A 12,461-nucleotide genomic window follows, 5' to 3' on the forward strand; every position below is an offset into this window, starting at 1 on the left:
AGAGGTATTTATTATTATTATTATTATTATTATTATTATTATTATTATTATTATTATTATTATTATTATAATTATTATTTATTTATTTTTTATTATTATTATTATTCATTCATTCATTCATTTATTCGTCCAAAACGTCGTCAAAAACAGGCAGGTACTAACCAGGGAGATAACATCATGCAGTGAAACCGCTCGGAATGTTTTGGGGCAGAAACAAAACTTCGCAATGACAAATGAAGAAGTTTAAATCGAGCAGGAGTGAAAGCGGGCATAGCGTCATGTGATCACTCGAGGGATTCTGGGAGTCGTCAGTGATGCCGGCGGAGGGCGTGAAATGTAAAGGTTTATGTTTGTCCCTTTTTATTTTTCTTCCTACATAATATTCGCGGTATTATAGCGCATCATATATTAATATCAAGGCGTTTTTCTGTTCCACCAGACCCGGCGGAGAGATAATCTCGCGAGACTTTATACAGTGACGCCCCGGGCTGCTTGGCGCCGTTTTATAACCGTTGGTGTGACGTCGCTGGGAGAGTTCGGCTTTTTCGCTCACTTGGCATCTTTTAAAGTTTAGCTAAGGTGAGCAGAGTCAGAGTTTAGTCAAAACCCGAGGAGCATAATATTATAATATTATTAATCACACACAGAGTTATTAAACAGGCGGCCCCAGTCACGCTAGCTGGTTAGCTATCCTGGCTAGGTGTTGTGAGGACGCCTGACTAGCTAGCATGAGCAAAAATGAGAAACGAGTGGATGAAACTTCGATATTTTTACAGGTTTAGATGTTCGTTTGTCTTTTTGCGGTCGCTACTGCGGTTTCCTGAGTGTGTGCTGCTCATTTAACGCTACTAGTGTGTTATGAGGCCAGTTTATGTGAGATTTAGTTAAGCTAACTTTAGCTGCTAATGCGTCCGTGGACACGGACCTGTAGCGCTGACGTCAGTAACGTTGTGTTTTAGGTTTGGTTGCTAATGTAGTTTCTCATAGGAAGACAAAGTGGACCACTAAATAGTTTTTCATGTTTTTTTGTAGTTCATGTGTGTAGAATTACAGAGCATGTAATGGTATTATAGCCGATGCGCCGTGTTTTAAATGCGTGGCACTGCGTGTGCAGAGAGGAGACAGATCATAGACATGTAGACATAGACGCCTCATTCCGGGCTGGAGCGCAGTGTCGCCCCATATTGGATGGGTCTCCTCACTGAAGGCTCCACCAGACCAACTCAGAGAGAGGAATAATGTTTACGGTTACTATAATCTGCGCAGTGTCGAAAGCAGATCGCGTGGGATTACCTTTCACAAGAAGACTGAACAATAATGATGGTTATTTTACCATTTATAATAGGCTGCACCACATCGCAGAATTAACTACCCTGGAGTATATATATATATATATATATATATATATATATATATATATGTGTGTGTGTGTGTGTGTATGTATGTACAGAAGTGCAGCTACATAGTTTCTGAGGTGTATGCAAATATTTTATGGGCAATAGGCGGTGTCAGTCCATGAGGCGTCTATTTCTATATGTCTATGGCATAGATGGCACTGAGGCTGGACAACTAGATGGTACATGAATTGAAAACGAGTAGTTATTTGCTGATTTCAGTCGACTGAAATGAGTTAAACTGGTAAGTGCTGCTGTTTTGTGTGTGAAGTTATTGTACTTGTGCTTCATAGTTTGGGCGTGAAATATAAATGTATATGTATGTCCTTTTTAATTTTTCTTCTTGCATATATGTGCAGTATATCATCAGTTCATATACACCCCACAGTTCAAGGCAGCAGACTCTGTCAGAGGAAAGTAAGTAGTCACTCTTAATTTTACAGTTTATTGATGAGACAATTGGTACATAACTCTTCTTGGTTTGGTTTTACTTTACATTTTTTGTTGTTGTTGTCCTGCACTTAATAATACTGTATTACTACCCACCACTGCTTGTTTAAGTACCTTACATTTTGTATTGGGAAAATGAAACTTGAATTGTCAAGTATCTCACTTTCCTTTGTCCTAGGATTCCAGAAGAAAGTCCTTTCGCTTCTTATCGAAATAAAGGATTTAATAGAAATTGCTCTCTAACCTACTGATGGGGCCACTTTTCATGTAAAGCCAGCTAACACAGAGATGGAGTTCAAGGAACTGGAGAGTCGTCTGGTGGATGAAACAGAGAGCAGCCCTAGTAAGTTTCAGATGATTCATCTACATGATTATCTTTGTATACATTCAAGTGATATTATTACACAGCCACTGTTGTTCTGTTCCAGTCTTTATTCAACAACAAAAAATATGCAAATGACCGATGACCAGAAAGTACCAGTAAGCATTTTGAATTCACAGGTTTTGTTTTAATCCTTTCAGCAAGCACATTTTAAAAGACGGGGCGGTGTAGATGCTGTGCACCTGATCAAGAACTCAATGGCTGCGTAAGTCAAAATCAAATCTGCACCCATTTTACAAAATGTCCCTTGTCAACAGTAAATATTTTAACCCTTTATATGTTGTACTATATATTGTTTATCAGAACTCTCACAAATGCCATGATGGCCAAGATGAGCCTAAAGGGGAAATGTGGGAAACTGCCATTTTCAGAGTCTCTGCTCTGCAATGTCATCTGTGGTAAGTTTAGCAAAATGTTAATTAGGGTCTAAGTAGATTGTCAGAATTGATTTTTTTTCTTTTTCTTGGGCCAAAGATCTCTCCCTCTCTGTCTATAGAACTGTCACTATAGTTTCCAGAACGTTTTACTCTGTCCATTGACCAATTAACTAAGGTAAACAATAGGGGTGGGTGACATTTTAAATTCTTGGATGCATCGCGATGTGGGACGTGGACAATTCTGAATCGATTCATAAATTACAAAAATTTTCTAGATGTTGGCTTTAACTCAGAACGTAATGACAACGAAACGCAAAAAGCAGACCTCAGAAATGAGGAAGTGTTGTACCCGGACAGTTTTTTACTGCGCACATAACAGAGAGGAGCGTGCAGCTTAAAGCACCACAGAACAATTAGATTTTTATCTTTCAAGTCACTTAAATTATAATTTGTATCGTGAGGAATGTATTTATTTATTAAACAGATATTTTTCAACACTGAAGCTGTGAGTGCATTTATGTATGTATACGTTCCGCACCATGGACAGCGCGCCAGGGGTATGAAGTTGGCCTCATAGCTGCCGGCTTCCTTTTAATCTTCCAGCCCTTCTTAAGTCACGTAAAAGGCACAGGTTGCACCCGGTGCCAGAATATGACTCCAGCGTGATATTAAAAGATGAGCAGAGAACTAAAGTCATTTTCTGGTTTGAGAAACACACTTTTGACGTGCAACTTATGATCTAAAAAAGATCCTAATGGAATAACAGTGTACAGTTTTTAAAAAATTGTTGGCACTGTACACAGGATGTACAGTATTTGACTATAAACTAACCTGCGGTTTGCTTTTTCTCTCTAGACACTGTTCTCAGCACACACACAATCACACAACAGGAGGCAATGGACACGATGGCTAAATACCTCAAGTATGCACCGGAGAGGTTGGGGTGGTGGTGGCCGCAAGAAATAAGATTTATCTTTGACGTTCTTTATACTCAGCCTGATGCAAGTTCTTCGATACCCTGTAATTGCTGGACATTTTGTAGTCCTGCTGTTCCATGTTCTCAGAGAAGAAATTTACAGAGAGAATAAAATAAATAAAATTGTTCTTTTTTCATTGTGGCATACAGTTGTTTTTTTCCTCTCTCCCCTGCAATTTTGAGCATCATGAACATGAGTTTTGTGGTTTATTCAAGGTTGAATGTATGACGTTGAAACAACGTTGGCATATCAACGTTGATTCACTTTTCAAAATCAACACCAAATCCAACGTTGATTCAACCATAACATTTGACGTTGATTCAACATTAAAATGCCAGCTGGGTCTGGAGAATTGACCCGCCGATGAACTCACCTGGTGGCGTAGAAAACGTCTACACACTTCTTTCTGTGGGTTTGTACCCAACAGGGTACAATAAATCACAAAGACAAAGTCTTCGAAGATACGCCTCTAAATTTCATTTAAAAGGTTTCAAATTACCCCAAAATCAGAGATACAAAGACCTAAGAATTTGATAATTAAGTTAATTAAGAGATTAACATATAATGTTGCTAATTTATACTAGGATTTACCCTCAAGCTGGAATCATGTAGAGGAATATAACTACTTCATACATGCTTAACCTAAATATAATCTTTTAATGAAATAATATAGACATCATCAGAGTAAATATAACACAAACTTTAGATTATATGACTTGGGTAAGCAAATGGGAGATGTAGACACCTCAGAATCATATCATATGCAGCATCACTTGATTGTACCCTTTCTGGTAATATGCATGGTAACATACACAAATTACAGTCACTGTTTACACAGTGTAATAGCAATGTAATTTTGCACATGTGTACATCAGTTACAGTACATGCGTTAACGCTGTCCTGCTGCGCATGCTCTCAATACCACTGATCTTAAAAAGCTTGAAGGAAACACCTGGCATAAAATTGCTGGCTCTGTATTCAGATCTCTCATAAATATGTTATCTGAATACATGCCATTAAAATGTTTTATTTGTCACTGCAGATGGAGAACTCTTTAATGGAAAGAGGAAAGCTATTAAAAACAAAGAGGAAGCCAGGAACTTGTTGAAGGAGTTTCATTCCTCTCCCATGGGTGGACATACTGGCATTATAAAGACGAGAAATGCCATATGTTCCAGATTTTACTGGCAGGGGATGTCAGTTGATATTGATAACTGGGTATGTGTTTCTGTATTTTTCAATCTAAATATAATACAATCTAATACATAATACAATACAATCTAATATAATACAATCTAAATATCTGACACTTGTCATAAAAGGTACTGGAGTGCGACAAATGTCAAAAAGTTGGCAAACCTTTGACTGCTGTACAGCCATTGCAGTGTATTAAGGTAAACATATGAAACATTAGAGTTTTTAGCAACTGTACATAGAAAACTAAATACTGAAGCTATGTTTTTATTTTGTAGGTGTCTGCTGTCTGGGAGCTTCTTGGAATTGACTTAACAGGACCATTACCAAAAACCACAAGTGGCTTCCAGTACATTCTCACAGTCACAGATTACTTTTCAAAGTGGGTTGAAAGGGCCTTCCCTTTGAGAAGTAAATGTGCGGCTGAGGTTGGAAAAAATCTCTGCTTAGTAATATACAGACATGGATGTCCCAAACGTATTCTCTCAGACCAAGGAAGAGAATTTGTTAATGAAGTAAGTGCATATTAATCATATTTTAGTTAGAAGTTCATTACAAATTTTCATTACATCACTTTTTGTATTTCTTGAAATACTTGGTGTTCACAGTAGCCTTACAGTAGTCATACATTTAATGTTGTTTAATAAAATACATTTAGAAAGTAAAGATTTGTTGTTTTTTTTAAGCTAAACCAGAGCCTTTGTGAGTTGCTATCTATTGAAAGAAGTGTGACAGCTGCTTATCATCCGCAAACAAATGGCCTCGATGAAAAGACCAATGACAACATAAAACGGTAACATTATTCATTTTCTTAATATTTACTATACATGAAATGGGAATTATAGTGTTAATAAATGTGTACACTGTAGAGCTCTGAAAAAAATGGTTAATGAGCAGCAAGACAACTGGGACATCTATCTGGATGCTACCTTATTTTCTCTGAGGTCAAAAGTCCACACTACTACAAAACACTCACCATTTCTTCTGATGTATGGAAGAGAAGCAGTTTTCCCAGCAGAAGTTCCTGTTGAGGTTCCAGTAAGTGCTTTTGTTGCATGCATTAGCTTAATTTGGCATAGCTATACTTTTTTATGGATATAGTAAATGACTTTCATTTGTAAATTTGTAAATATGCTATATATTGTTTTCTGTTTAATCATCATGCTACATTTCCATAAACATAAATGGTAGTCTTTAATATGTAAGGTGTTGCTCGAGTGTTGTATTTCTCATAAATAATGTTGTTTTATGATTTTATTAACTTAATGACACCATTCTATTTGAAGTACAATAAATTATTTGTCTTATTTTAATGTTTTTGATCACAATAATTTATGCAGCATTTGATATTGTTTTCATTATAGATTTCCACCATTATTTTCCTACAGAATCTAGTTACAGTAAGTATCTAGATTCCAAAATGAAAATGATGGAGGAAATCAAGAAAACAACAGAAGACAACATTCACATGTCCCAGGAGAAACAAAAGGCAGCCTATGCCAGTAAAGTACAGAAGAAGTACTCAAACATTGTTTATAATGTTGGAGATGAAGTCCTTCTTTTAAATATGAGGAAACGTGGAAGAAAAGGAGGAAGAATTGAACCAGACTTCTTTGGACCTTATGTCATTCAAACGATAAGTGGGAAGCTTGTTACTCTTAAGAACACAGAAGGAACAACATTAAAAAATAAATACAATATTGACCACATCAAACCATACAGAAGAAGCTCGGACTCCCAATATTTATCGAGAAGCAAAGATATGCCCAAAGTGTTGAACGACAATCACCCAATTCATACCCATGAGAAGCATTTAGCTGACAAGATTTCTTCAGATAACAGTAATCTGCAAACAGCCAGCGATAATGACAGTTCTCCACAGGTACCTTCCCATTCTGAAAAACAGAATCCAGTTTTGGAAAGGCCTTCTGTTATTCATTATGCAAAGGAGAAAACGGACCAGAAACATAAAATTGTAAAAGAATTAAACATAACCAAAAGACCTGAAGAAACCAAGCTGAAGACTCACTCCCCCCTGCCTACTGTTAAGAGAAGTCTACAAGAAGAAGGTTTTAAAGTTGTAATTCACATCATTTGACCGGTTGGTCAAGTTCTTGCCAGTTTAGCTTTTCTTTCCAGTTGGCCCGTTGGCCCTTTCTTGTTGGCCCGTTGGCCCTTTCGTGTTGGCCCGTTGGCCCTTTCTTGTTGGCCCGTTGGCCCTTTCGTGTTGGCCCGTTGGCCCTTTCGTGTTGGCCCGTTGGCCCTTTCGTGTTGGCCCGTTGGCCCTTTCTTGTTGGCCCGTTGGCCCTTTCTTGTTGGCCCGTTGGCCCTTTCGTGTTGGCCCGTTGGCTCTTTCTTGTTGGCCCGTTGGCCCTTTCTTGTTGGCCCGTTGGCCATACTTTGCACTATTGGACATAATAACTTTAAAACAGTTGTAAATAATTGATACAACAATCACAATAAACAAATTTATGTTTACTGCACAAAGAAATTGTCATAGTTTTAAAAATCTGGGACAAGAGAAACAGCTAGGCTGTATTACAGAAAGTTCTTGTGTATTCTAAATTAACTTTAAAATTGAATTTTAACACAAACAGCAAATGGAGGTTTGTGTCAAATGAACTCTTCAATAATCTTCGCTCACATTTTTAGTTATGTCCACATTCTTTGCTTCCACTTCATTGTTTGCATAATTTATATTAAATTCAGATATTATCTATACAGTACTTTACATTTGGCCTGCTGGCTTGTCTTCTAAGCTTATTATTATAATATTATTATTATTCTGTTATATGTACTAATTGTTTTCTAATTTATTTTCAGTAATGAAGCTCTGGTCTTTAAAGGATCATGGACAAGTGGAAGCAGTTGTTGGTCCCTATAAATTATATGACACTTCTTTTCGGTCACTACAGGGAAATGGCTGGCTGTCAGATGAAGTAAGGGTGGCTGTAAGAAGAGTGAAGTAAGAAATTGGCTGTTTGTAATATGCAGATTTACATCGATTAACATTTGTTTTAATGCAGGTCATAGATGCATACCTTCAGTCCCTCATTAAAGACAAACAGGCAAGTATAATGTTTTGATTTATGTGTTTACTGGTGTGTTGCTTTACACATGTACGTATTATGTTTGTACTCTTGTTGACAGAAGTCTGTTCACCATATGGATGCTGTCATTGCTTCATCTTTGTTTGCTGGACAGTTTAGATGTCTTAAAAGGTAGTTATAATATACAGAAAAGTATTATTGCTGACTTGTAAAACAATCACTAACATGCTTTTAATGTTTTTCATACAGATGAAGTTTGCATTTGAGGACATTTGGTTGTGTCCTGTAAACACTGGTGCACACTGGATTCTAGTGGTGTGTCTGAACTAAGTATCTCTTTACTTACTATAATGTATGTATTGCAAATACTGTACAGTGCATATATAAAAACTTCAGACATTTTTAAGAGTACTTTTTTGTTTCTCAGCCTAAAATCAGTGCTCATGAAAAAATAACAAAATAAATTGTCTACCTTTCTTCAGATATTTGGTTTTATTTTATGTAGTACTTGAGTCATTCTATGTATGTAACAAAAATATAGTAAATATAATAAAAAAAAAGATTTAATAGCTTAATTTTTCCTGTGAAAATACTACAGATAACCGTAGTCAAATTGTATGCCATTAGTTTCCAGGTTGATTCATTTTAATGCCATATGTCAATCTATGGGTTTTTTCCTATGGCAGGAAACAGATGAAGGTGTAATATTACCCATTTCATGTGGTCACTGCATCATCATTTCCCATTTCATTTAATGCTATATATTGGGTTACATTACATTTAACAAAAAAGCATAACTTCACTTACCTCTGTCTCATTAACAACAAATGATTATGCACTTCATAAAAGTACTTTTTTGGGCTCTCAGGATGTTTTCAGGGAGTCATTAACAATGTATAATAAATATGTAATAATCACAACAGGTGTGTAATTACATTTCATTTTCTGGGTATGAATTTTATACTCACACTAATTATTTACTCTAGATTATCGACATGTCAGCAAAAACTGTGGTGCTTATTGACCCTCTTGGAAACGAATGTTCATATGAGCGCAAGTTTCTGCGTAACTGGAGGTAACATTGTCACAACTGAAGCTTTATTCTTCTTGAAAATATTGTAATATTGTAAAGTATTGTGTCATGTGTCCATTAATAAACAGGAACTTTCTGAAGACAATGGCACATAACTCGCAGAGAGCTAAGTGGCAAATAAAGACCATGCAGCACAACAGACAGAGGGATGGAAGTAGTTGTGGAGTTTTAGTACTGAAGGTTTCCTCTGTATGGATTTTTCATGATGATTAATTAATCTTAGTAAGAAATATTTCTTTTATAGTTTGCAGAACATTTCCTTCTGACTGGTAGAATTGATGGAGTTGAAACCACATCGCTTGCTGTGAGTGCTGCACGGATGGACATTGCCTGTTCACTCCTTAAATGTCCAGGTGACTTTCTTAGGAAAACGATTTGTTTTAGTTTGTTTCCTGTCTTATACACACTCAAATTTAATTAGTAGCCGAAGCTCATGAGTACTACAGCAAAAAGTACTGTGATCACATGATTTACCTTGCACATTGTAAAACATCTTGTCTAAAATAATTAGTTGCATGGTGAACAGTGTAGGAATATTATAATCATTCATGTGTCTGAAAAAAATTGCTTTTAGGGAATGCAGAAGATTACTGTGTAATTTGCACGATGTTGCAAGGAGATGCCAACAAGAGCATGGTTGAAATGGTACGTATTAAATAAAATGGGCTTTAGTAAATGCATGGTAGTAAATGTAGAACTTCATATTTGAATGAAACGTAGTAGAAACGAATGTGCGACACTGCAGTACGGTTCATTGTTTTACATTTCTGATTACATTTTGCTTTCTCTTTTAGGTGCAGTGTGACCAGTGTAGTCGGTGGGCACATTTTGGATGTGCCCAATTTATTAAAACAGATGTGGACTACATTTGTGAAAAGTGTAACAAAAAGAAGTAGATTCTGTTTTGTTTTCTCTCTTTGTTTGTGCACAGATTGTCATTTTAATGTTGAGCTTGATTTGTTTATATTTCCTAACTTTATTATTGTTTTTATTTATTAGGACATTTAATTTATCTGTGTTTAAAACTAATGTGTTTATATAAATTATCATCTTTATTAAACTTGCCTTATGTCATTTTAATGTTTCATATTGAAAATACTACCTTTTGTTAAACTGGTAGTTAATAAAGAAATTGTTTATTATTCTGATGTTTTCTAATAAAACATCTATTACCTATTACTGATTTCATTACAGTCCATCGATATGTGCTACCCCTAATATCATACAGGTAGGAGGACCTGTAGTGGACATTGGTAGTTATGTTTTTGATTTTGTTCTGTTTTTTTAAACATGAGAAGGGCAGGATTCATTATCAGAGGCAGAGAGGATTTTGCTGAAAATTGTTGAGGGAAATTCAGACATTGATCCAATGTGGGCATGTTATACATCATTCAAACCGTCTGGCTCTCCGGATTACGATGCGATGATCCGTTTTACTGTACGACGTAGGGTTTCCGAATTAGAGCCAAAAGAGTGTGGCATTTCAAACAGGAGATTTTTTTTTGCGAAAACTCAGAAGCCGTGCGTAATGACCCCTGGCGGTCGGCGGAACACATTACACGGAAACCGCTCACAGATCCGGTTACCTCTCCTTCTTGGCTTCAAAATGACACCACACCCGTGTATTTCCGGTAATGCGTTCGGTAGTAATCCTCTTTTTGTGCAAAGAGTGCTTGTAAAAAACAGAAGGCAAAAATCTTTTATGTCTAATTTAAACCCAAATTAAAATATGTTCTCCTTGGGCTATCGCTTTCAAACACACGTGGTCGTAAAGCTGAGATTCTCCCCTTTCCAACGACATGTCAATCAAACCTGTCGACCAACCAGGTGTCACGTTAGGCGGACGCGCAAGATTAGCGCCAAGTGCGCAGGAGGCACGGTAAACACAGCTCACATGTTTGAAGTTCCCATGTCCACTGTAGTGGACACATTATATCTTTAAAATAAAAAAATATATATATTTTTTAAATGTTGTCAATGTCTTTATTTAACTTAAAACATTTGGGGAAGTAAAAAAAACAAAGATTTTTAAACTTTTTTTTCCCTGGTAGTCAGGAGGATATCACAAAATAGTCGCGGTATTATTTTTCGACACGGTAGCACATTTCGATAGATACGATCTATAAATATACGCTACGGTAGGACGTCTCGACGAAGTAGGACAAATCGATAGAACACCTGTCTTTTCTTTTCTTTTCTTTTCTTTTCTTTTCTCTCTCTCTTTCTCTCTTGTGTGTCTCCTCCCTCGTCCGCTCTCTGTCTCCACTACAGGTTGGTAGCAGTGTCACTCATCATTAGAGGACGCGAACATCACAGCGGCCAATCACCAACCAGAGTTCTGGCCCTGGAGGCGGGACTTAGGCTTTAAAGGAAGAGCGGCGAGGCTAGTGAGGAGGCTGGCGACCCCCCTGCGCTCCATGGGGGTTCATTTGTTCCTGACTGCTCGACGGACACACGAGCTGGGTGTTGTGTTCATGGGACTGTGCCGCGTGTCTGGTTAGTGAAGCGGCGCAGTTGAAGTGGAAGTGAAGTGCCTTGCACTGATGGTCCTGCTGGCCCTCCTGCGGTTCCGCTGTAAATACTCACCCAGGCTCACTCAGTCGCAGCCGGTGCGGAGTGAAATAAACGGGGCACAAGACGCTGAACTGTCGTGTCTTGTTCCTTCCTGGTTCGTACTTCAAACATCACATTCAAACCGCATGTTACTGACCCCCTTTTCCCCGAGACTGACCCGCGGGGTCGCAGCATTAATCAGCTGTTTTTCCACAAGCCACGCCCTCAGACGAGCTAATGCTAAAGCTAACACTGGAGCTCGTCAGACTGATGTTAGATGCAGAGCAGGTCTCGTCATTTTTACTCAGCATGTTTCAAAACACTTTAACTAAACAGTAGAAAGAATTTCTCCTGTAGGAGTTCATTAATATTGATCTTCACACAAACAGCCGGTGCTGAATTTGGCTTCTTGTTCACCAGCTTCTTCCAGTTGGGCAAATTTGCTGGAGATTTGTGTCCAAACAACCAGATGGCCTGCACTGTGATATTGAGTTGAGCTAACATGAGAACATTTGTTGTACTAAGAAAACAGCTAATCTCGACTGAAGCTCTTTGAGTTGAACTGACTTTTCTTTCTTTCTTAAAAAAGAAAAGTAACCATTACTTCCCTCTCACTAAACAAAGCCTTCTGAAATGAACTGCAGCGTTCTTTGGAAATCAGTACTAAGGAACAGAAGTTGTGTCATGAAACCTAAAGAACACAGTGAGTGTCCAGTTCTACAGTAAAACAATGACTGTGTAAAGAAATAGAAGAGGACGTACAGCACAGGTGAACACAGCTGAGCGATCAATGATCTGCCACAGCTCTAAGACAACAGGTCTACACATTAAGCTGCTATGTTCTGCATCATGTCCTCTAAATTGAACAGTTAAGTCTCACCTGTGTTCAGTGGTGTGTGGAAATGCTTTACCTGTCTAAACAACACATACAGAACTTACAATGCAGAGAAAATCAGTGGAAGAACAATTACACAAGTAAAGAAACAGCTTC

The sequence above is a fragment of the Pygocentrus nattereri genome, chromosome 9 (genome assembly GCF_015220715.1).
Source record: "Pygocentrus nattereri isolate fPygNat1 chromosome 9, fPygNat1.pri, whole genome shotgun sequence".
Classification (NCBI taxonomy): Eukaryota; Metazoa; Chordata; class Actinopteri; order Characiformes; family Serrasalmidae; genus Pygocentrus; species Pygocentrus nattereri.